The following is a 26390-nucleotide window of genomic DNA, read 5'->3' on the forward strand; positions in this document are numbered from 1 at the left end:
CGTGAAATAAGCATGCTGTTTGATAAATGGTGTTCGTCCACAAAAATTAAAACTTTGAGTGACCTCCGAGAGCTTATCCTTTTGGAGGATTTTAAACGTAAGCTGCCTGAGAGACTGGTAACCTACTTAAACGAACAAAAAGTCAGCACTTTATCAGCTGCGTCCCTTTTAGCGGACGAATTCACACTCACTCACAGAGAGATTGTGAGGAGAGATGAGAGAAAAGACGTTCAGCCCGTTTTGATGAAGAAATCCATAAAAAGAAGCTCTCAAAACGGAAATCCTGAAACCCGTACCTGTTACTATTGTCACAGAACGGGACACGTTCTTAAGGATTGTTTTATGTTGCAGAAAAAGAACGGGAAGCCCACTGCAGCTCCTAAGGAAGTTGCATTCCTTAAAAAGTCGCCTGTGGTTAACCCCTTGTGCGCCGCCGGGGAGCCTGATGCTTGTTTTGCACCCTTTATTCTTTTGGGGGAGATCTCGTTGACTCCCGGTGATGCGGACAAGCAAAACGTTCGTATTTTGAGAGACACAGGTGCGTCTCAAACGTTAATACTGAGCAGCGCACTCCCATTTTCAGCCAGTAGTTCACGCGGGTACGCTGTTTTGTTACAGGGAATAGAAATGAAATCCATGCCTGCCCAGGTGCACCGCGTTCACCTGGAATGCCAGCTCGTTAACGGCTGCTTTGATGTTGCCATTTGTGACCATTTACCGGTAAACGGGGTTGATGTGTTGTTGGGGAATGATGTTGCTGGAGGTAAAGTGCTACCTCTTCTAGAAGTAGTTCCTCAACCTCAAGCCGAACATGTAAATTGTGCTGCTGATTCACATTTTTACCCAGCTTGTGCTGTCACCCGTTCGCAAACGCAGAATAATGCGGACATCCAGTTAAGTGACTCAGTGCTGATGAGACTCCTCAGTGATGACTCCGAACAGACAGCCCATGATGAACTTGGATTTGTTCCGTCATCAGGCGCAGAAGAGCAGAGAGAAAAGGCTGATGCTGAACCTCAGCAAGGAGAACCTTTTCCACTTACGGCAGAAACCCTTTCTGCTGCACAGAAGAGTGATATTAATCTGAAACCTTATTTTGAACAGGTGACCACTTCAGATAAAACAGACAAAACTACAACACATTATTTATTAGATAATGATGTGCTGGTGCGTTGTTGGCCTCAGCCCGCGGCTGAGGGCATGGAATGGGGGTTGGTGAAACAAATAATTGTTCCATCCTCTTACAGAGAACATGTGGTCTCCTTGGCACACGAGAGTGACTGGTCTGGCCATTTGGGTGTCAACAAAACTTATAAACTGTTGTTGCAGCATTTCTTTTGGCCAGGGATGAAGAAAGAGGTGTCTCTCTTCTGTCGGCGTTGTCATGTCTGTCAGATGACAGGAAAGCCGAACCAGCCCATTCCTCCTGCCCCGTTACAGCCCATTCCTGTAGTGAGTACGCCTTTTGACCATGTCATCTTAGACTGTGTGGGACCTTTACCTCCTTCTAGAACAGGAAAGCGATTTTTGTTAACCCTTATGTGTTCAGCTACAAGGTTTCCGGAGGCCATACCGCTGAACTCCATCACCACCAGGTCTATAATCAGAGCTCTAACCCATTTCTTTTCCCTCTTTGGGTTACCAAAGGTAATACAGACCGACCAAGGGACAAACTTCAAATCTAAACTGTTCAAACAGGTAACAAAAACCTTAGGAATCACACATGTCATGTCATCCGCGTATCATCCTCAGAGTCAAGGCGCTTTGGAAAGATGGCACCAAACTTTAAAGGCAATGCTGACAAAGTATTGCTTAAGTAAAAGCAAAACGTGGGAAGAAGGATTGCCTTTTGTGTTGTTTGCTGCTCGTGAGGCTGTGCAGGATTCTCTTGGTTTTAGTCCTGCCCAGCTTGTGTTTGGACACACTCCTCGTGGTCCCCTGAAAGCTCTAAAAGAGAGATTTCTTTTTTCTGATCCGCCTGACAGAAAAGTGAGGGAGTATGTCCAACTCTTCCAGAAAAGATTAAAGGAAGCAAACTCTATTGCTAAAACTCACTTGGACAAAGCTAAACTGAAGATGAAGGTTCAGTATGATAAGACGGCAACCAGACGTAACTTTGCAGTTGGAGACAAGGTACTGGTTCTAACTCCTTTGTCCAATTCGGCTCTCAGCACCAAATTTGAGGGACCATTTGAGATCCTGAGTAAGCCCGGGGACACAAATTATGTGCTACACACACCTGCCAGGAGACAGAAAAGCAGGGTTTGTCATGTTAACATGTTGAAGCGCTATGAGGATGGTTCCCCTCTGTCTAAACCTGTAACAACTTGTGTTTTAGTACCAGATGCTGCTAACAAACCTATGGTACCACAGGAAGCTGGTGAAGTCAGAGAAGACTTCCCCTCTAGTTGTAGTCCTCGGTTAAATAACTCCGAGGCACTTAAGGAACTGGAAGGACAGATAACACATTTGTCACCTGAAATGGCTGGAGACTTGGTGAAGTTAATTCACTCTAGGAAGAGTCTGTTTGTTGATGTGCCCACTCAGACCACTGTGTTAGCACATCATGTTGAGGTGAGTGAAGCCAAGCCCATTAGACAGCATCCGTACCGTGCTAGTCCCGAGAAAAGACTGATTATGAAAGAAGAAACGGAGTACTTATTGAAAATTGGCTTTGCTATTCCCAGCAGGAGCCCCTGGAGTTCACCCTGTCTGGTGGAGAGGAAACCAGATGGAACCGCTCGGTTTATAACCGATTACAGGAAGTTAAATGCGGTTACCATCTCAGACTCATATCCTCTACCCCGTATAGATGATTGCGTTGACAGTGTGGGACCTTCCAAGTTTGTGACTAAGTTGGACCTGTTAAAGGGATATTGGCAGGTACCTTTAACAGAAGAAGCTTCTCTTATGTCAGTTTTTGTTACCCCAGATGCCTTTTTACAGTACACTGTGTTACCCTTTGGCATGAAAAATGCACCTGCCACCTTCCAAAGGTTAATTAACACTGTTACTTCTGGCCTCTCACATTGTAGTGCTTACCTCGACGATATTGTTGTTTATACAGACACCTGGGAAGAACACCTCAACACTCTCACTCAGTTATTTGATCGTCTGGTGCAGGCCAACCTGACTCTGAACTTGGCCAAATGTGACTTTGTTAAGGCTACCGTCACTTACTTAGGTAAAGAAGTTGGGCAGGGGAAAGTAAAGGTCCTGCATGAAAAGGTGAAGGCTATGATGTCGTTTCCTCCTCCCTCTACTCGCCGAGAACTGAGACGGTTCCTGGGCATGGTTGGATACTACAGGGGGTTTTGTCGAAACTTTTCTGCCGTTGTTCTTCCTCTCACAGATCAGCTAAGTCCCAAAAGGAAGTTTGAATGGACTTCGGAGTGCCAAGCCTCTTTTGAGGCTGCCAAGCTGCTGCTGTGCTCTGCTCCTGTCCTGGCTGCACCCGATCTGACCAAGCCGTTCAAGCTGGAAGTTGATGCCAGCGCTATAGCCGCTGGAAGTGTGCTGATCCAGGAAGATTCAGCTGGTATTGATCATCCGGTCTGTTATTTTTCTAAGAAGTTCAACCGACACCAACTGCACTATTCCACCATTGAAAAGGAAACGTTGGCTCTACTCCTTTCATTGCAGCATTTCCACGTTTACGTGGGTTCCAGTTGTTCTCTTACACTAGTGTATACAGACCATAACCCTTTGACTTTCCTCAGTAGGATGTATAACCAGAACCAGCGGCTCATGCGGTGGGCGCTCATCCTACAGGAATATGCCATCGAGGTTCGACACAAGAAGGGGACTAACAACATCATTGCTGATGGGTTGTCCAGAAGTTTTAGTAACCTGTAGCGTCCAATAACCACTACATATCACAGATGCATACAAATTGTTTTAACTCCTTCCAGGGCCCCTTGTAGGCACAAGGGCTTCACCCTCTTTAGGGTGTTACCGTTTGTTATTTTCTCTAGGGTTGCGGCAAGAGGCTAGTGTTGTCTGTGTCCTGCAGACATCTCGGGAGCACCCCAGGGTGATGGGGGACGGGCTTGCCAATGGGCCACCCCTCGTCGTCGCTGGTTTGTATGTGTACACCCACACATGTGCTTAATCTGCCCGCCTTAACCCGCATGAAGAGCAAGGGTTGAGTTAGAGAAGCTCCCCCATAGGTAGTTAGCGGGATGCCATGGTTGTGTGTAAATGGAGGATACTGTTGAGTTTTAAATGCATCTTGCGTTTTAAGAAAAAAGATGGTGGTGTCTTAGGTATGGTTTTAGATTCTTTATCTCACCCCCTCCTTTTTTCTTTTAAGGGTGGGGATGTTACGGCCGCAGCCGTTTTGAAGCCCAGAGGTGTGCTCCGCGCCGTTCCCTGTGCAGCAGCGCAGCACCACGGACAGCTACGCTCTGGGATGTTGTCCTTACTCCAGCACCATGGAGAGCGCCGGAGCGGCAGGCACAAGCAGCTGGGACTTTTTATCTCATCAGCCGGCCCTTCAAAAGCGGCCAGCTGGAGCTCATCAGGGGAGAGAAATGTTTGGAGTTGCAGAGGCAACGTTTGTTCTCTCCCCGTTGGCAGTTAACAGGTTGTTGTTGGCTTTTTATAAAGAAGCAGCTTTAGAACCTTTTGTGTTTTGGGATAGTTGCATTTAAGCGGTAATTTTGGTTTTGGTGTGTCTGCTAGACCATCTTGTGGTTTAAATTAACAGGTGGGGATTATTCCCCTTTTGAAGTCTCAGTTTCCTGAGCTATTTTTGTTGTTTGGGTAACCTAAGTTAATTCAGCATTTGGTGTTGTCTGTTAGACAAACCTTGGTTAATTTAAGGGTGGGATTTTCCCCTTTTGCGTTTCATTCCCTTTTTAAATAAAGGAGATTAATTTTAAGAGTGGTTGGTCCTCTGGACATTTTCAGTTATTCGTTTAAACTTAGTTTGGTAAGGGTTTTTGGCCCTTCTTTTGGTACTTTCTTTTTGTAATAAAATCCTTAAAAGGAAACTTTGAGTTTGGTCTTGCTTGGACAAGAGGTGCCTTTTTTTTTCCCAACGAGGGTCACTTTTGTTAGACTGGTCCATCTTATGTTTATTCCCCTCACCTTCCTAGCTGAGCCCATAGAGGGGTGTAACACATGATGATCGCACATTCCTATAGGGGGTCAAACCATGTCCCAAAGGTCACCGGGCCTGGTGTCACTTTAAAGAAGTAGTCCAGTTACACCTTTGTGGGCTTATAACTTGGCTTTTGAATATCCTAGAGGTCAGGTTTGTTTTAGAGTACTCCAATTAACAGCCCCAATTACCCCAAAAAGGAGTGGAGTCATTAGCACTCATGGTTTTTAAATGGCACCCAGAATTATGTTGCACGAAGCACAATTTCACATCATTCTGGGTCCATTTGTGTGAAAACAAGGTCCAATCAGGCTGAAACGTTACAGGAAGGTAGAATCTATTGAGTTGTAAGTGATCTGAACGTTTCATGATGATAGCACTTTCCTAAGGGGGTCAAACCATGTCCCAAAGGTCACCGGGCCTGGTGTCACTTTAAAGAAGTAGTCCAGTTACACCTTTGTGGGCTTATAACTTGGCTTCTGAATGTCCTAGAGAGGTCAGGTTTGTTTTAGAGTACTCCAATCAACAGCCCCTACAACCACAAAAAGGAATGGAGTCATTAGCACTTATGGTTTGTAAATGGCACCCAGAATTATGTTGCACGAAGCACAATTTCACATCATTCTGGGTTCATTTGTGTGAAAACAAGGTCCAATCAGGCTGAAACGTTACAAGAAGGTAGAATCTATTGAGTTGTAAGTGATCTGAACGTTTCATGATGATCACACATTCCTATAGGGGGTCAAACCATGTCCCAAAGGTCACCGGGCCTGGTGTCACTTTAAAGAAGTAGTCCAGTTACACATTTGTGGGCTTATAACTTGGCTTCTGAATATCCTAGAGAGGTCAGGTTTGTTTTAGAGTACTCCAATTAACAGCCCCTATTACCTCAAAAAGGAATGGAGTCAGTAGCACTTATGGTTTTTAAATGGCACCCAGAATTATGTTGCAAGAAGCACAATTTCACATCATTCTGGGTTCATTTGTGTGAAAACAAGGTCCAATCAGGCTGAAACGTTACAGGAAGGTAGAATCTATTGAGTTGTAAGTGATCTGAACGTTTCATGATGATAGCACTTTCCTAAGGGGGTCAAACCATGTCCCAAAGGTCACCCGGCCTGGTGTCACTTTAAAGAAGTAGTCCAGTTACACCTTTGTGGGCTTATAACTTGGCTTCTGAATGTCCTAGAGAGGTCAGGTTTGTTTTAGTCTACTCCAATCAACAGCCCCTACAACCACAAAAAGGAATGGAGTCATTAGCACTTATGGTTTGTAAATGGCACCCAGAATTATGTTGCACGAAGCACAATTTCACATCATTCTGGGTCCATTTGTGTGAAAACAAGGTCCAATCAGGCTGAAACGTTACAAGAAGGTAGAATCAATTGAGTTGTAGGTTATCTGAACGTTTCATGATGATCGCACATTCCTATAGGGGGTCAAACCATGTCCCAAAGGTCACCGGGCCTGGTGTCACTTTAAAGAAGTAGTCCAGTTACCTTTGTGGGCTTATAACTTGGCTTCTGAATGTCCTAGAGAGGTCAGGTTTGTTTTAGTGTACTCCAATCAACAGCCCCTACAACCACAAAAAGGAATGGAGTCATTAAAACTTATGGTTTGTAAATGGCACCCAGAATTATGTTGCACGAAGCACAATTTCACATCATTCTGGGTCCATTTGTGTGAAAACAAGGTCCAATCAGGCTGAAACGTTACAAGAAGGTAGAATCTATTGAGTTGTAAGTGATCTGAATGTTTCATGATGATCGCACATTCCTATATGGGGTAAAACCATGTCCCAAAGGTCAGCGGGCCTGGTGTCACTTTAAAGAAGTAGTCCAGTTACACCTTTGTGGGCTTATAACTTGGCTTCTGAATGTCCTAGAGAGGTCAGGTTTGTTTTAGTGTACTCCAATCAACAGCCCCTACAACCACAAAAAGGAATGGAGTCATTAGCACTTATGGTTTGTAAATGGCTCCCAGAATTATGTTGCACGAAGCACAATTTCACATCATTCTGGGTTCATTTGTGTGAAAACAAGGTCCAATCAGGCTGAAACGTTACAAGAAGGTAGAATCTATTGAGTTGTAAGTGATCTGAACGTTTCATGATGATCGCACATTCCTATAGGGGGTCAAACCATGTCCGAAAGGTCACCGGGCCTGGTGTCAACTTAAAGAAGTAGTCCATTTACACATTCGTGGGCTTATAACTTGGCTTCTGAATATCCTAGAGAGGTCAGGTTTGTTTTAGAGTACTCCAATTAACAGCCCCTATTACCTCAAAAAGGAATGGAGTCATTAGCACTTATGGTTTTTAAATGGCACCCAGAATTATGTTGCACGATGCACAATTTCACATCATTCTGGGTTCATTTGTGTGAAAACAAGGTCCAATAAGGCTGAAACGTTACAGGAAGGTAGAATCTATTGAGTTGTAAGTGATCTGAACGTTTCATGATGATAGCACTTTCCTACGGGGGTCAAACCATGTCCCAAAGGTCACCGGATCTGGTGTCAATATAAAGAAGTAGTCCAGTTACACATTTGTGGGCTTATAACTTGGCTTCTGAATGTCCTAGAAAGATCAGGTTTGTTTTAGTGTACTCCAATCGACAGCCCCTACAACCACAAAAAGGAATGGAGTCATTAGCACTTATGGTTTGGAAATGGAACCCAGAATTATGTTGCACGAAGCACAATTTCACATCATTCTGGGTCCATTTGTGTGAAAACAAGGTCCAGTCAGGCTGAAACGTTACAAGAAGGTAGAATCAATTGAGTTGTAAGTGATCTGAACGTTTCATGATGATCGCACATTCCTATATGGGGTCAAACCATGTCCCAAAGGTCACCGGGCCTGGTGTCACTTTAAAGAAGTAGTCCAGTTACACCTTTGTGGGCTTATCACTTGGCTTCTGAATGTCCTAGAGAGGTCAGGTTTGTTTTAGTGTACTCCAATCAACAGCCCCTACAACCACAAAAAGGAATGAAGTCATTAGCACTTATGGTGTGTAAATGGCACCCAGAATTATGTTGCACGAAGCACAATTTCACATCATTCTGGGACAATTTTTGTGAAAACAAGGTCTTATCAGGCTGAAACGTTACAAGAAGGTAGAATCTATTGAGTTGTAAGTGATCTGAACGTTTCATGATGATCGCACATTCCTATAGGGGGTCAAACCATGTCCCAAAGGTCACCGGGCCAGGTGTCACTTTAAAAAAGTAGTCCAGTTACACCTTTGTGGGCTTATAACTTGGCTTTTGAATATCCTAGAGAGGTCAGGTTTGTTTTAGAGTACTCCAATTAACAGCCCCAATTACCCCAAAAAGGAATGGAGTCATTAGCACTAATGCTTTTTAAATGGCACCCAGAATTATGTTTCACGAAGCACAATTTCACATCATTCTGTGTCCATTTGTGTGAAAACAAGGTCCAATCAGGCTGAAACGTTACAGGAAGGTAGAATCTATTGAGTTGTAAGTGATCTGAACGTTTCATGATGATAGCACTATCCTAAGGGGGTCAAACCATGTCCCAAAGGTCACCGGATCTGGTGTCAATTTAAAGAAGTAGTCCAGTTACACATTTGTGGGCTTATAACTTGGCTTCTGAATGTCCTAGAGAGATCCGGTTTGTTTCAGAGTACTCCAATCAACAGCCCATACAACCACAAAAAGGAATGGAGTCATTAGCACTTATGGTTTGTAAATGGCACCCAGAATTATAATGCACGAAGCACAATTTCACATCATTCTGGGTCCATTTGTGTGAAAACAAGGTACATTCAGGCTGAAACCTTTCAAGAAGGTAGAATCTATTGAGTTGTAAGTGATCTGAATGTTTCATTATGATCGCACATTCCTATAGGGGGTCAAACCATGTCCCAAAGGTCACCGGGCCTGGTGTCACTTTAAAGAAGTAGTCCAGTTACACCTTTGTGGGCTTATAACTTGGCTTCTGAATGTCCTAGAGAGGTCAGGTTTGTTTTAGTGTACTCCAATCAACAGCCCCTACAACCACAAAAAGGAATGGAGTCATTAGCACTTATGGTTTGTAAATGGCACCCAGAATTATGTTGCACAAAGCACAATTTCACATCATTCTGGGTCCATTTGTGTGAAAACAAGGTCCAATCAGGCTGAAACGTTACAAAAAGGTAGAATCTATTGAGTTGTAAGTGATCTGACCGTTTTATGATGATCGCACATTCCTATAGGGGGTCAAACCATGTCCCAAAGGTCACCGGGCCTGGTGTCACTTTAAAGAAGTAGTCCAGTTACACCTTTGTGGGCTTATAACTTGGCTTTTGAATATCCTAGAGAGGTCAGGTTTGCTTTAGAGTACTCCAATTAACAGCCCCAATTACCCCAAAAAGGAATATAGTCATTAGCACTTATGGTTTTTAAATGGCACCCAGAATTATGTTGCACGAAGCACAATTTCACATCATTCTGGGTCCATTTGTGTGAAAACAAGGTCCAATCAGGCTGAAACGTTACAGGAAGGTAGAATCTATTGAGTTGTAAGTGATCTGAACAATTTCATGATGATAGCACATTCCTATAGGGGGTCAAACCATGTCCCAAAGGTCACCGGGCCTGGTGTCACTTTAAAGAAGTAGTCCAGTTACACCTTTGTGGGCTTATAACTTGGCTTTTGAATATCCTAGAGAGGTCAGGTTTGCTTTAGAGTACTCCAATTAACAGCCCCAATTACCCCAAAAAGGAATATAGTCATTAGCACTTATGGTTTTTAAATGGCACCCAGAATTATGTTGCACGAAGCACAATTTCACATCATTCTGGGTCCATTTGTGTGAAAACAAGGTCCAATCAGGCTGAAACGTTACAGGAAGGTAGAATCTATTGAGTTCTAAGTGATCTGAACGTTTCATGATGATAGCACATTCCTATAGGGGGTCAAACCATGTCCCAAAGGTCACCGGGCCTGGTGTCACTTTAAAGAAGTAGTCCAGTTACACCTTTGTGGGCTTACAACTTGGCTTTTGAATATCCTAGAGAGGTCAGGTTTGCTTTAGAGTACTCCAATTAACAGCCCCAATTACCCCAAAAAGGAATGGAGTCATTAGCACTTATGGTTTTTAAATGGCACCCAGAATTATGTTGCACGAAGCACAATTTCACATCATTCTGGGTCCATTTGTGTGAAAACAAGGTCCAATCAGGCTGAAACGTTACAGGAAGGTAGAATCTATTGAGTTGTAAGTGATCTGAACGTTTCATGATGATAGCACTTTCCTAAGGGGGTTAAACCATGTCCCAAAGGTCACCGGGCCTGGTGTCACTTTAAAGAAGTAGTCCAGTTACACCTTTGTGGGCTTATAACTTGGCTTCTGAATGTCCTAGAGAGGTCAGGTTTGTTTTAGTGTACTCCAATCAACAGCCCCTACAACCACAAAAAGGAATGGAGTCATTAGCACTTATGGTTTGTAAATGGCACCCAGAATTATGTTGCACGAAGCACAATTTCACATCATTCTGGGTCCATTTGTGTGAAAACAAGGTCCAATCAGGCTGAAACGTTACAAGAAGGTAGAATCTATTGAGTTGTAAGTGATCTGACCGTTTCATGATGATCGCACATTCCTATAGGGGGTCAAACCATGTCCCAAAGGTCACCGGGCCTGGTGTCACTTTAAAGAAGTAGTCCAGTTACACCTTTGTGGGCTTATAACTTGGCTTTTGAATATCCTAGAGAGGTCAGGTTTGTTTTAGAGTACTCCAATTAACAGCCCCAATTACCCCAAAAAGGAGTGGAGTCATTAGCACTTATGGTTTTTAAATGGCACCCAGAATTATGTTGCACGAAGCACAATTTCACATCATTCTGGGTCCATTTGGTGAAAACAAGGTCCAATCAGGCTGAAACGTTACAGGAAGGTAGAATCTATTGAGTTGTAAGTGATCTGAACGTTTCATGATGATAGCACTTTCCTAAGGGGGTCAAACCATGTCCCAAAGGTCACCGGGCCTGGTGTCACTTTAAAGAAGTAGTCCAGTTACACCTTTGTGGGCTTATAACTTGGCTTCTGAATGTCCTAGAGAGGTCAGGTTTGTTTTAGTGTACTCCAATCAACAGCCCCTACAACCACAAAAAGGAATGGAGTCATTAGCACTTATGGTTTGTAAATGGCACCCAGAATTATGTTGCACGAAGCACAATTTCACATCATTCTGGGTCCATTTGTGTGAAAACAAGGTCCAATCAGGCTGAAACGTTAAAAGAAGGTAGAATCTATTGAGTTGTAAGTGATCTGAACGTTTCATGATGATCGCACATTCCTATAGGGGGTCAAACCATGTCCCAAAGGTCACCGGGCCTGGTGTCACTTTAAAGAAGTAGTCCAGTTACACATTTGTGGGCTTATAACTTGGCTTCTGAATATCCTAGAGAGGTCAGGTTTGTTTTAGAGTACTCCAATTAACAGCCCCTATTACCTCAAAAAGGAATGGAGTCAGTAGCACTTATGGTTTTTAAATGGCACCCAGAATTATGTTGCAAGAAGCACAATTTCACATCATTCTGGGTTCATTTGTGTGAAAACAAGGTCCAATCAGGCTGAAACGTTACAGGAAGGTAGAATCTATTGAGTTGTAAGTGATCTGAACGTTTCATGATGATAGCACTTTCCTAAGGGGGTCAAACCATGCCCCAAAGGTCACCCGGCCTGGTGTCACTTTAAAGAAGTAGTCCAGTTACACCTTTGTGGGCTTATAACTTGGCTTCTGAATGTCCTAGAGAGGTCAGGTTTGTTTTAGTCTACTCCAATCAACAGCCCCTACAACCACAAAAAGGAATGGAGTCATTAGCACTTATGGTTTGTAAATGGCACCCAGAATTATGTTGCACGAAGCACAATTTCACATCATTCTGGGTCCATTTGTGTGAAAACAAGGTCCAATCAGGCTGAAACGTTACAAGAAGGTAGAATCAATTGAGTTGTAGGTTATCTGAACGTTTCATGATGATCGCACATTCCTATAGGGGGTCAAACCATGTCCCAAAGGTCACCGGGCCTGGTGTCACTTTAAAGAAGTAGTCCAGTTACCTTTGTGGGCTTATAACTTGGCTTCTGAATATCCTAGAGAGGTCAGGTTTGTTTTAGTGTACTCCAATCAACAGCCCCTACAACCACAAAAAGGAATGGAGTCATTAAAACTTATGGTTTGTAAATGGCACCCAGAATTATGTTGCATGAAGCACAATTTCACATCATTCTGGGTCCATTTGTGTGAAAACAAGGTCCAATCAGGCTGAAACGTTACAAGAAGGTAGAATCTATTGAGTTGTAAGTGATCTGAATGTTTCATGATGATCGCACATTCCTATATGGGGTAAAACCATGTCCCAAAGGTCAGCGGGCCTGGTGTCACTTTAAAGAAGTAGTCCAGTTACACCTTTGTGGGCTTATAACTTGGCTTCTGAATGTCCTAGAGAGGTCAGGTTTGTTTTAGTGTACTCCAATCAACAGCCCCTACAACCACAAAAAGGAATGGAGTCATTAGCACTTATGGTTTGTAAATGGCTCCCAGAATTATGTTGCACGAAGCACAATTTCACATCATTCTGGGTTCATTTGTGTGAAAACAAGGTCCAATCAGGCTGAAACGTTACAAGAAGGTAGAATCTATTGAGTTGTAAGTGATCTGAACGTTTCATGATGATCGCACATTCCTATAGGGGGTCAAACCATGTCCGAAAGGTCACCGGGCCTGGTGTCAACTTAAAGAAGTAGTCCATTTACACATTCGTGGGCTTATAACTTGGCTTCTGAATATCCTAGAGAGGTCAGGTTTGTTTTAGAGTACTCCAATTAACAGCCCCTATTACCTCAAAAAGGAATGGAGTCATTAGCACTTATGGTTTTTAAATGGCACCCAGAATTATGTTGCACGATGCACAATTTCACATCATTCTGGGTTCATTTGTGTGAAAACAAGGTCCAATAAGGCTGAAACGTTTGAGGAAGGTAGAATCTATTGAGTTGTAAGTGATCTGAACGTTTCATGATGATAGCACTTTCCTAAGGGGGTCAAACCATGTCCCAAAATTCACCGGATCTGGTGTCAATATAAAGAAGTAGTCCAGTTACACATTTGTGGGCTTATAACTTGGCTTCTGAATGTCCTAGAAAGATCAGGTTTGTTTTAGTGTACTCCAATCGACAGCCCCTACAACCACAAAAAGGAATGGAGTCATTAGCACTTATGGTTTGGAAATGGTACCCAGAATTATGTTGCACGAAGCACAATTTCACATCATTCTGGGTCCATTTGTGTGAAAACAAGGTCCAGTCAGGCTGAAACGTTACAAGAAGGTAGAATCAATTGAGTTGTAAGTGATCTGAACGTTTCATGATGATCGCACATTCCTATATGGGGTCAAACCATGTCCCAAAGGTCACCGGGCCTGGTGTCACTTTAAAGAAGTAGTCCAGTTACACCTTTGTGGGCTTATCACTTGGCTTCTGAATGTCCTAGAGAGGTCAGGTTTGTTTTAGTGTACTCCAATCAACAGCCCCTACAACCACAAAAAGGAATGAAGTCATTAGCACTTATGGTGTGTAAATGGCACCCAGAATTATGTTGCACGAAGCACAATTTCACATCATTCTGGGACAATTTTTGTGAAAACAAGGTCTTATCAGGCTGAAACGTTACAAGAAGGTAGAATCTATTGAGTTGTAAGTGATCTGAACGTTTCATGATGATCGCACATTCCTATAGGGGGTCAAACCATGTCCCAAAGGTCACCGGGCCAGGTGTCACTTTAAAAAAGTAGTCCAGTTACACCTTTGTGGGCTTATAACTTGGCTTTTGAATATCCTAGAGAGGTCAGGTTTGTTTTAGAGTACTCCAATTAACAGCCCCAATTACCCCAAAAAGGAATGGAGTCATTAGCACTAATGGTTTTTAAATGGCACCCAGAATTATGTTGCACGAAGCACAATTTCACATCATTCTGTGTCCATTTGTGTGAAAACAAGGTCCAATCAGGCTGAAACGTTACAGGAAGGTAGAATCTATTGAGTTGTAAGTGATCTGAACGTTTCATGATGATAGCACTATCCTAAGGGGGTCAAACCATGTCCCAAAGGTCACCGGATCTGGTGTCAATTTAAAGAAGTAGTCCAGTTACACATTTGTGGGCTTATAACTTGGCTTCTGAATGTCCTAGAGAGATCCGGTTTGTTTCAGAGTACTCCAATCAACAGCCCATACAACCACAAAAAGGAATGGAGTCATTAGCACTTATGGTTTGTAAATGGCACCCAGAATTATAATGCACGAAGCACAATTTCACATCATTCTGGGTCCATTTGTGTGAAAACAAGGTACATTCAGGCTGAAACCTTTCAAGAAGGTAGAATCTATTGAGTTGTAAGTGATCTGAATGTTTCATTATGATCGCACATTCCTATAGGGGGTCAAACCATGTCCCAAAGGTCACCGGGCCTGGTGTCACTTTAAAGAAGTAGTCCAGTTACACCTTTGTGGGCTTATAACTTGGCTTCTGAATGTCCTAGAGAGGTCAGGTTTGTTTTAGTGTACTCCAATCAACAGCCCCTACAACCACAAAAAGGAATGGAGTCATTAGCACTTATGGTTTGTAAATGGCACCCAGAATTATGTTGCACAAAGCACAATTTCACATCATTCTGGGTCCATTTGTGTGAAAACAAGGTCCAATCAGGCTGAAACGTTACAAAAAGGTAGAATCTATTGAGTTGTAAGTGATCTGACCGTTTCATGATGATCGCACATTCCTATAGGGGGTCAAACCATGTCCCAAAGGTCACCGGGCCTGGTGTCACTTTAAAGAAGTAGTCCAGTTACACCTTTGTGGGCTTATAACTTGGCTTTTGAATATCCTAGAGAGGTCAGGTTTGCTTTAGAGTACTCCAATTAACAGCCCCAATTACCCCAAAAAGGAATGGAGTCATTAGCACTTATGGTTTTTAAATGGCACCCAGAATTATGTTGCACGAAGCACAATTTCACATCATTCTGGGTCCATTTGTGTGAAAACAAGGTCCAATCAGGCTGAAACGTTAAAAGAAGGTAGAATCTATTGAGTTGTAAGTGATCTGAACGTTTCATGATGATCGCACATTCCTATAGGGGGTCAAACCATGTCCCAAAGGTCACCGGGCCTGGTGTCACTTTAAAGAAGTAGTCCAGTTACACCTTTGTGGGCTTATAACTTGGCTTTTGAATATCCTAGAGAGGTCAGGTTTGCTTTAGAGTACTCCAATTAACAGCCCCAATTACCCCAAAAAGGAATATAGTCATTAGCACTTATGGTTTTTAAATGGCACCCAGAATTATGTTGCACGAAGCACAATTTCACATCATTCTGGGTCCATTTGTGTGAAAACAAGGTCCAATCAGGCTGAAACGTTACAGGAAGGTAGAATCTATTGAGTTCTAAGTGATCTGAACGTTTCATGATGATAGCACATTCCTATAGGGGGTCAAACCATGTCCCAAAGGTCACCGGGCCTGGTGTCACTTTAAAGAAGTAGTCCAGTTACACCTTTGTGGGCTTACAACTTGGCTTTTGAATATCCTAGAGAGGTCAGGTTTGCTTTAGAGTACTCCAATTAACAGCCCCAATTACCCCAAAAAGGAATGGAGTCATTAGCACTTATGGTTTTTAAATGGCACCCAGAATTATGTTGCACGAAGCACAATTTCACATCATTCTGGGTCCATTTGTGTGAAAACAAGGTCCAATCAGGCTGAAACGTTACAGGAAGGTAGAATCTATTGAGTTGTAAGTGATCTGAACGTTTCATGATGATAGCACTTTCCTAAGGGGGTTAAACCATGTCCCAAAGGTCACCGGGCCTGGTGTCACTTTAAAGAAGTAGTCCAGTTACACCTTTGTGGGCTTATAACTTGGCTTCTGAATGTCCTAGAGAGGTCAGGTTTGTTTTAGTGTACTCCAATCAACAGCCCCTACAACCACAAAAAGGAATGGAGTCATTAGCACTTATGGTTTGTAAATGGCACCCAGAATTATGTTGCACGAAGCACAATTTCACATCATTCTGGGTCCATTTGTGTGAAAACAAGGTCCAATCAGGCTGAAACGTTACAAGAAGGTAGAATCTATTGAGTTGTAAGTGATCTGACCGTTTCATGATGATCGCACATTCCTATAGGGGGTCAAACCATGTCCCAAAGGTCACCGGGCCTGGTGTCACTTTAAAGAAGTAGTCCAGTTACACCTTTGTGGGCTTATAACTTGGCTTTTGAATATCCTAGAGAGGTCAGGTTTGTTTTAGAGTACTCCAATTAACAGCCCCAATTACCCCAAAAAGGAGTGGAGTCATTAGCACTTATGGTTTTTTAATGGCACCCAGAATTATGTTGCACGAAGCACAATTTCACATCATTCTGGGTCCATTTGGTGAAAACAAGGTCCAATCAGGCTGAAACGTTACAGGAAGGTAGAATCTATTGAGTTGTAAGTGATCTGAACGTTTCATGATGATAGCACTTTCCTAAGGGGGTCAAACCATGTCCCAAAGGTCACCGGGCCTGGTGTCACTTTAAAGAAGTAGTCCAGTTACACCTTTGTGGGCTTATAACTTGGCTTCTGAATGTCCTAGAGAGGTCAGGTTTGTTTTAGTGTACTCCAATCAACAGCCCCTACAACCACAAAAAGGAATGGAGTCATTAGCACTTATGGTTTGTAAATGGCACCCAGAATTATGTTGCACGAAGCACAATTTCACATCATTCTGGGTCCATTTGTGTGAAAACAAGGTCCAATCAGGCTGAAACGTTAAAAGAAGGTAGAATCTATTGAGTTGTAAGTGATCTGAACGTTTCATGATGATCGCACATTCCTATAGGGGGTCAAACCATGTCCCAAAGGTCACCGGGCCTGGTGTCACTTTAAAGAAGTAGTCCAGTTACACCTTTGTGGGCTTATAACTTGGCTTCTGAATGTCCTAGAGAGGTCAGGTTTGTTTTAGTGTACTCAAATCAACAGCCCCTACAACCACAAAAAGGAATGGAGTCATTAGCACTTATGGTTTGTAAATGGCACCCAGAAATATGTTGCACAAAGCACAATTTCACATCATTCTGGGTCCATTTGTGTGAAAACAAGGTCCAACCAGGCTGAAACGTTACAGGGAGGTAGAATCTATTGAGTTGTAAGTGATCTGAACGTTTCATGATGATAGCACTTTCCTAAGGGGGTCAAACCATGTCCCAAAGGTCATCGGATCTGGTGTCAATTTAAAGAAGTAGTCCAGTTACACATATGTGGGCTTATAACTTGGCTTCTGAATGTCCTAGAGAGATCAGGTTTGTTTTAGTGTACTCCAATCAACAGCCCCTACAACCACAAAAAGGATTGGAGTCATTAGCGCTTATGGTTTGTAAATGGCACCCAGAATTATGTTGCACGAAGCACAATTTCACATCATTCTGGGTCCATTTGTGTGAAAACAAGGTCCAATCAGGCTGAAACGTTACAAGAAGGTAGAATCTATTGAGTTGTAAGTGATCTGAACGTTTCATGATGATAGCACATTCCTATAGGGGGTCAAACCATGTCCCAAAGGTCACCGGGCCTGGTGTCACTTTAAAGAAGTAGTCCAGTTACACCTTTGTGGGCTTATAACTTGGCTTTTGAATATCCTAGAGAGGTCAGGTTTGTTTTAGAGTACTCCAATTAACAGCCCCTATTATCTCAAAAAGGAATGGAGTTATTAGCACTTATGGTTTTTAAATGGCACCCAGAATTATGTTGCACGAAGCACAATTTCACATCATTCTGGGTCCATTTGTGTGAAAACAAGGTCCAATCAGGCTGAAACGTTACAAGAAGGTAGAATCTATTGAGTTGTAAGTGATCTGACCGTTTCATGATGATCGCACATTCCTATAGGGGGTCAAACCATGTCCCAAAGGTCACCGGGCCTGGTGTCACTTTAAAGAAGTAGTCCAGTTACACCTTTGTGGGCTTATAACTTGGCTTTTGAATATCCTAGAGAGGTCAGGTTTGTTTTAGAGTACTCCAATTAACAGCCCCAATTACCCCAAAAAGGAGTGGAGTCATTAGCACTTATGGTTTTTAAATGGCACCCAGAATTATGTTGCACGAAGCACAATTTCACATCATTCTGGGTCCATTTGGTGAAAACAAGGTCCAATCAGGCTGAAACGTTACAGGAAGGTAGAATCTATTGAGTTGTAAGTGATCTGAACGTTTCATGATGATAGCACTTTCCTAAGGGGGTCAAACCATGTCCCAAAGGTCACCGGGCCTGGTGTCACTTTAAAGAAGTAGTCCAGTTACACCTTTGTGGGCTTATAACGTGGCTTCTGAATGTCCTAGAGAGGTCAGGTTTGTTTTAGTGTACTCCAATCAACAGCCCCTACAACCACAAAAAGGAATGGAGTCATTAGCACTTATGGTTTGTAAATGGCACCCAGAATTATGTTGCACGAAGCACAATTTCACAACATTCTGGGTCCATTTGTGTGAAAACAAGGTCCAATCAGGCTGAAACGTTAAAAGAAGGTAGAATCTATTGAGTTGTAAGTGATCTGAACGTTTCATGATGATCGCACATTCCTATAGGGGGTCAAACCATGTCCCAAAGGTCACCGGGCCTGGTGTCACTTTAAAGAAGTAGTCCAGTTACACCTTTGTGGGCGTATAACTTGGCTTCTGAATGTCCTAGAGAGGTCAGGTTTGTTTTAGTGTACTCAAATCAACAGCCCCTACAACCACAAAAAGGAATGGAGTCATTAGCACTTATGGTTTGTAAATGGCACCCAGAAATATGTTGCACAAAGCACAATTTCACATCATTCTGGGTCCATTTGTGTGAAAACAAGGTCCAATCAGGCTGAAACGTTACAAGAAGGTAGAATCTATTGAGTTGTAAGTGATCTGACCGTTTCATGATGATCGCACATTCCTATAGGGGGTCAAACCATGTCCCAAAGGTCACCGGGCCTGGTGTCACTTTAAAGAAGTAGTCCAGTTACACCTTTGTGGGCTTATAACTTGGCTTTTGAATATCCTAGAGAGGTCAGGTTTGTTTTAGAGTACTCCAATTAACAGCCCCAATTACCCCAAAAAGGAATGGAGTCATTAGCACTTATGGTTTTTAAATGGCACCCAGAATTATGTTGCACGAAGCACAATTTCACATCATTCTGGGTTCATTTGTGTGAAAACAAGGTCCAACCAGGCTGAAACGTTACAGGGAGGTAGAATCTATTGAGTTGTAAGTGATCTGAACGTTTCATGATGATAGCACTTTCCTAAGGGGGTCAAACCATGTCCCAAAGTTCATCGGATCTGGTGTCAATTTAAAGAAGTAGTCCAGTTACACATATGTGGGCTTATAACTTGGCTTCTGAATGTCCTAGAGAGATCAGGTTTGTTTTAGTGTACTCCAATCAACAGCCCCTACAACCACAAAAAGGATTGGAGTCATTAGCACTTATGGTTTGTAAATGGCACCCAGAATTATGTTGCCCGAAGCACAATTTCACATCATTCTGGGTCCATTTGTGTGAAAACAAGGTCCAATCAGGCTGAAACGTTACAAGAAGGTAGAATCTATTGAGTTGTAAGTGATCTGAACGTTTCATGATGATAGCACATTCCTATAGGGGGTCAAACCATGTCCCAAAGGTCACCGGGCCTGGTGTCACTTTAAAGAAGTAGTCCAGTTACACCTTTGTGGGCTTATAACTTGGCTTCTGAATGTCCTAGAGAGGTCAGGGTTGTTTTAGTGTACTCCAATCAACAGCCCCTACAACCACAAAAAGGAATGGAGTCATTAGCACTTATGGTTTGTAAATGGCACCCAGAATTATGTTGCACGAAGCACAATTTCACATCATTCTGCGTCCATTTGTGTGAAAACAAGGTCCAATCAGGCTGAAACGTTACAAGAAGGTAGAATCTATTGAGTTGTAAGTGATCTGAATGTTTCATGATGATCACACATTCCTATATGGCTTAAAACCATGTCCCAAAGGTCACCGGGCCTGGCGTCACTTTAAAAAAGTGGTCCAGTTACACCTTTGTGGGCTTATAACTTGGCTTCTGAATATCCTAGAGAGGTCAGGTTTGTTTTAGAGTACTCCAATTAACAGCCCCTATTATCTCAAAAAGGAATGGAGTTATTAGCACTTATGGTTTTTAAATGGCACCCAGAATTATGTTGCACGAAGCACAATTTCACATCATTCTGGGTTCATTTGTGTGAAAACAAGGTCCAATCAGGCTGAAACGTTACAAGAAGGTAGATTCTATTGAGTTGTAAGTGATCTGACCGTTTCATGATGATCGCACATTCCTATAGGGGGTCAAACCATGTCCCAAAGGTCACCGGGCCTGGTGTCACTTTAAAGTAGTCCAGTTACACCTTTGTTGGCTTATAACTTGGCTTCTGAATATCCTAGAGAGGTCAGGTTTGTTTTAGAGTACTCCAATTAACAGCCCCCATTACCGCAAAAAGGAATGGAGTCATTAGCACTTATGGTTTTTAAATGGCACCCAGAATTATGTTGCACGAAGCACAATTTCACATCATTCTGGGTTCATTTGTGTGAAAACAAGGTCCAATCAGGCTGAAACGTTACAGGAAGGTAGAATCTATTGAGTTGTAAGTGATCTGAACGTTTCATGATGATAGCACTTTCCTAAGGGGGTCAAACCATGTCCCAAAGGTCACCGGATCTGGTGTCAATTTAAAGAAGTAGTCCAGTTACACATTTGTGGGCTTATAACTTGGCTTCTGAATATCCTAGAGAGGTCAGGTTTGTTTTAGAGTACTCCAATTAACAGCCCCCATTACCCCAAAAAGGAATGGAGTCATTAGCACTTATGGTTTTTAAATGGCACCCAGAATTATGTTGCACGAAGCACAATTTCACATCATTCTGGGTTCATTTGTGTGAAAACAAGGTCCAATCAGGCTGAAACGTTACAGGAAGGTAGAATCTATTGAGTTGTAAGTGATCTGAACGTTTCATGATGATAGCACTTTCCTAAGGGGGTCAAACCATGTCCCAAAGGTCACCGGATCTGGTGTCAATTTAAAGAAGTAGTCCAGTTACACATTTGTGGGCTTATAACTTGGCTTCTGAATGTCCTAGAAAGATCAGGTTTGTTTTAGTGTACTCCAATCGACAGCCCCTACAACCACAAAAAGGAATGGAGTCATTAGCACTTATGGTTTGTAAATTGCACCCAGAATTATGTTGCACGAAGCACAATTTCACATCATTCTGGGTCCATTTGTGTGAAAACAAGGTCCAATCAGGCTGAAACGTTACAAGAAGGTAGAATCAATTGAGTTGTAAGTGATCTGAACGTTTCATGATGATCGCACATGCCTATAGGGGGTCAAACCATGTCCCAAAGGTCACCGGGCCTGGTGTCACTTTAAAGAAGTAGTCCAGTTACACATTTGTGGGCTTATAACTTGGCTTCTGAATATCCTAGAGAGGTCAGGTTTGTTTTAGAGTACTCCAATTAACAGCCCCCATTACCCCAAAAAGGAATGGAGTCATTAGCACTTATGGTTTTTAATTGGCACCCAGAATTATGTTGCACGAAGCACAGTTTCACATCATTCTGGGTCCATTTGTGTGAAAACAAGGTCCAATCAGGCTGAAACGTTACAGGAAGGTAGAATCTATTGAGTTGTAAGTGATCTGAACGTTTCATGATGATATCACTTTCCTAAGGGGGTCAAACCATGTCCCAAAGGTCACCGGGCCTTGTGTCACTTTAAAGAAGTAGTCCAGTTACACCTTTGTGGGCTTATAACTTGGCTTCTGAATGTCCTAGAGAGGTCAGGTTTGTTTTAGTGTACTCCAATCAACAGCCCCTACAACCACAAAAAGGAATGGAGTCATTAGCACTTATGGTTTGTAAATGGCACCCAGAATTATCTTGCACGAAGCACAATTTCACATCATTCTGGGTCCATTTGTGTGAAAACAAGGTCCAATCAGGCTGAAACGTTACAAGAAAGTAGAATCAATTGAGTTGTAAGTGATCTGAACGTTTCATGATGATATCACTTTCCTAAGGGGGTCAAACCATGTCCCAAAGGTCACCGGGCCTTGTGTCACTTTAAGAAGTAGTCCAGTTACACCTTTGTGGGCTTATAACTTGGCTTCTGAATGTCCTAGAGAGGTCAGGTTTGTTTTAGTGTACTCCAATCAACAGCCCCTACAACCACAAAAAGGAATGGAGTCATTAGCACTTATGGTTTGTAAATGGCACCCAGAATTATCTTGCACGAAGCACAATTTCACATCATTCTGGGTCCATTTGTGTGAAAACAAGGTCCAATCAGGCTGAAACGTTACAAGAAAGTAGAATCAATTGAGTTGTAAGTGATCTGAACGTTTCATGATGATATCACTTTCCTAAGGGGGTCAAACCATGTCCCAAAGGTCACCGGGCCTTGTGTCACTTTAAGAAGTAGTCCAGTTACACCTTTGTGGGCTTATAACTTGGCTTTTGAATATCCTAGAGAGGTCAGGTTTGTTTTAGAGTACTCCAATTAACAGCCCCAATTACCCCAAAAAGGAGTGGAGTCATTAGCACTTATGGTTTTTAAATGGCACCCAGAATTATGTTGCACGAAGCACAATTTCACATCATTCTGGGTCCATTTGGTGAAAACAAGGTCCAATCAGGCTGAAACGTTACAGGAAGGTAGAATCTATTGAGTTGTAAGTGATCTGAACGTTTCATGATGATAGCACTTTCCTAAGGGGGTCAAACCATGTCCCAAAGGTCACCGGGCCTGGTGTCACTTTAAAGAAGTAGTCCAGTTACACCTTTGTGGGCTTATAACTTGGCTTCTGAATGTCCTAGAGAGGTCAGGTTTGTTTTAGTGTACTCCAATCAACAGCCCCTACAACCACAAAAAGGAATGGAGTCATTAGCACTTATGGTTTGTAAATGGCACCCAGAAATATGTTGCACAAAGCACAATTTCACATCATTCTGGGTCCATTTGTGTGAAAACAAGGTCCAATCAGGCTGAAACGTTACAAGAAGGTAGAATCTATTGAGTTGTAAGTGATCTGACCGTTTCATGATGATCGCACATTCCTATAGGGGGTCAAACCATGTCCCAAAGGTCACCGGGCCTGGTGTCACTTTAAAGAAGTAGTCCAGTTACACCTTTGTGGGCTTATAACTTGGCTTTTGAATATCCTAGAGAGGTCAGGTTTGTTTTAGAGTACTCCAATTAACAGCCCCAATTACCCCAAAAAGGAATGGAGTCATTAGCACTTATGGTTTTTAAATGGCACCCAGAATTATGTTGCACGAAGCACAATTTCACATCATTCTGGGTTCATTTGTGTGAAAACAAGGTCCAACCAGGCTGAAACGTTACAGGGAGGTAGAATCTATTGAGTTGTAAGTGATCTGAACGTTTCATGATGATAGCACTTTCCTAAGGGGGTCAAACCATGTCCCAAAGGTCATCGGATCTGGTGTCAATTTAAAGTAGTAGTCCAGTTACACATATGTGGGCTTATAACTTGGCTTCTGAATGTCCTAGAGAGATCAGGTTTGTTTTAGTGTACTCCAATCAACAGCCCCTACAACCACAAAAAGGATTGGAGTCATTAGCACTTATGGTTTGTAAATGGCACCCAGAATTATGTTGCACGAAGCACAATTTCACATCATTCTGGGTCCATTTGTGTGAAAACAAGGTCCAATCAGGCTGAAACGTTACAAGAAGGTAGAATCTATTGAGTTGTAAGTGATCTGAACGTTTCATGATGATAGCACATTCCTATAGGGGGTCAAACCATGTCCCAAAGGTCACCGGGCCTGGTGTCACTTTAAAGAAGTAGTCCAGTTACACCTTTGTGGGCTTATAACTTGGCTTCTGAATGTCCTAGAGAGGTCAGGGTTGTTTTAGTGTACTCCAATCAACAGCCCCTACAACCACAAAAAGGAATGGAGTCATTAGCACTTATGGTTTGTAAATGGCACCCAGAATTATGTTGCACGAAGCACAATTTCACATCATTCTGCGTCCATTTGTGTGAAAACAAGGTCCAATCAGGCTGAAACGTTACAAGAAGGTAGAATCTATTGAGTTGTAAGTGATCTGAATGTTTCATGATGATCACACATTCCTATATGGCTTAAAACCATGTCCCAAAGGTCACCGGGCCTGGCGTCACTTTAAAAAAGTGGTCCAGTTACACCTTTGTGGGCTTATAACTTGGCTTCTGAATATCCTAGAGAGGTCAGGTTTGTTTTAGAGTACTCCAATTAACAGCCCCTATTATCTCAAAAAGGAATGGAGTTATTAGCACTTATGGTTTTTAAATGGCACCCAGAATTATGTTGCACGAAGCACAATTTCACATCATTCTGGGTTCATTTGTGTGAAAACAAGGTCCAATCAGACTGAAACGTTACAAGAAGGTAGATTCTATTGAGTTGTAAGTGATCTGACCGTTTCATGATGATCGCACATTCCTATAGGGGGTCAAACCATGTCCCAAAGGTCACCGGGCCTGGTGTCACTTTAAAGTAGTCCAGTTACACCTTTGTTGGCTTATAACTTGGCTTCTGAATATCCTAGAGAGGTCAGGTTTGTTTTAGAGTACTCCAATTAACAGCCCCCATTACCCCAAAAAGGAATGGAGTCATTAGCACTTATGGTTTTTAAATGGCACCCAGAATTATGTTGCACGAAGCACAATTTCACATCATTCTGGGTTCATTTGTGTGAAAACAAGGTCCAATCAGGCTGAAACGTTACAGGAAGGTAGAATCTATTGAGTTGTAAGTGATCTGAACGTTTCATGATGATAGCACTTTCCTAAGGGGGTCAAACCATGTCCCAAAGGTCACCGGATCTGGTGTCAATTTAAAGAAGTAGTCCAGTTACACATTTGTGGGCTTATAACTTGGCTTCTGAATGTCCTAGAAAGATCAGGTTTGTTTTAGTGTACTCCAATCGACAGCCCCTACAACCACAAAAAGGAATGGAGTCATTAGCACTTATGGTTTGTAAATTGCACCCAGAATTATGTTGCACGAAGCACAATTTCACATCATTCTGGGTCCATTTGTGTGAAAACAAGGTCCAATCAGGCTGAAACGTTAGAGGAAGGTAGAATCAATTGAGTTGTAAGTGATCTGAACGTTTCATGATGATCGCACATTCCTATAGGGGGTCAAACCATGTCCCAAAGGTCACCGGGCCTGGTGTCACTTTAAAGAAGTAGTCCAGTTACACCTTTGTGGGCTTATAACTTGGCTTCTGAATGTCCTAGAGAGGTCAGGTTTGTTTTAGTGTACTCCAATCAACAGCCCCTACAACCACAAAAAGGAATGGAGTCATTAGCACTTATGGTTTGTAAATGGCACCCAGAATTATGTTGCACGAAGCACAATTTCACATCATTCTGGGTCCATTTGTGTGAAAACAAGGTCCAATCAGGCTGAAACGTTACAAGAAGGTAGAATCAATTGAGTTGTAAGTGATCTGAACGTTTCATGATGATCGCACATGCCTATAGGGGGTCAAACCATGTCCCAAAGGTCACCGGGCCTGGTGTCACTTTAAAGAAGTAGTCCAGTTACACATTTGTGGGCTTATAACTTGGCTTCTGAATATCCTAGAGGGGTCAGGTTTGTTTTAGAGTACTCCAATTAACAGCCCCCATTACCCCAAAAAGGAATGGAGTCATTAGCACTTATGGTTTTTAATTGGCACCCAGAATTATGTTGCACGAAGCACAGTTTCACATCATTCTGGGTCCATTTGTGTGAAAACAAGGTCCAATCAGGCTGAAACGTTACAGGAAGGTAGAATCTATTGAGTTGTAAGTGATCTGAACGTTTCATGATGATATCACTTTCCTAAGGGGGTCAAACCATGTCCCAAAGGTCACCGGGCCTTGTGTCACTTTAAAGAAGTAGTCCAGTTACACCTTTGTGGGCTTATAACTTGGCTTCTGAATGTCCTAGAGAGGTCAGGTTTGTTTTAGTGTACTCCAATCAACAGCCCCTACAACCACAAAAAGGAATGGAGTCATTAGCACTTATGGTTTGTAAATGGCACCCAGAATTATCTTGCACGAAGCACAATTTCACATCATTCTGGGTCCATTTGTGTGAAAACAAGGTCCAATCAGGCTGAAACGTTGCAAGAAAGTAGAATCAATTGAGTTGTAAGTGATCTGAACGTTTCATGATGATAGAACATTC

The sequence above is a fragment of the Nothobranchius furzeri genome, chromosome 5, assembly GCF_043380555.1.
Source record: "Nothobranchius furzeri strain GRZ-AD chromosome 5, NfurGRZ-RIMD1, whole genome shotgun sequence".
In the NCBI taxonomy this organism is placed as follows: domain Eukaryota; kingdom Metazoa; phylum Chordata; class Actinopteri; order Cyprinodontiformes; family Nothobranchiidae; genus Nothobranchius; species Nothobranchius furzeri.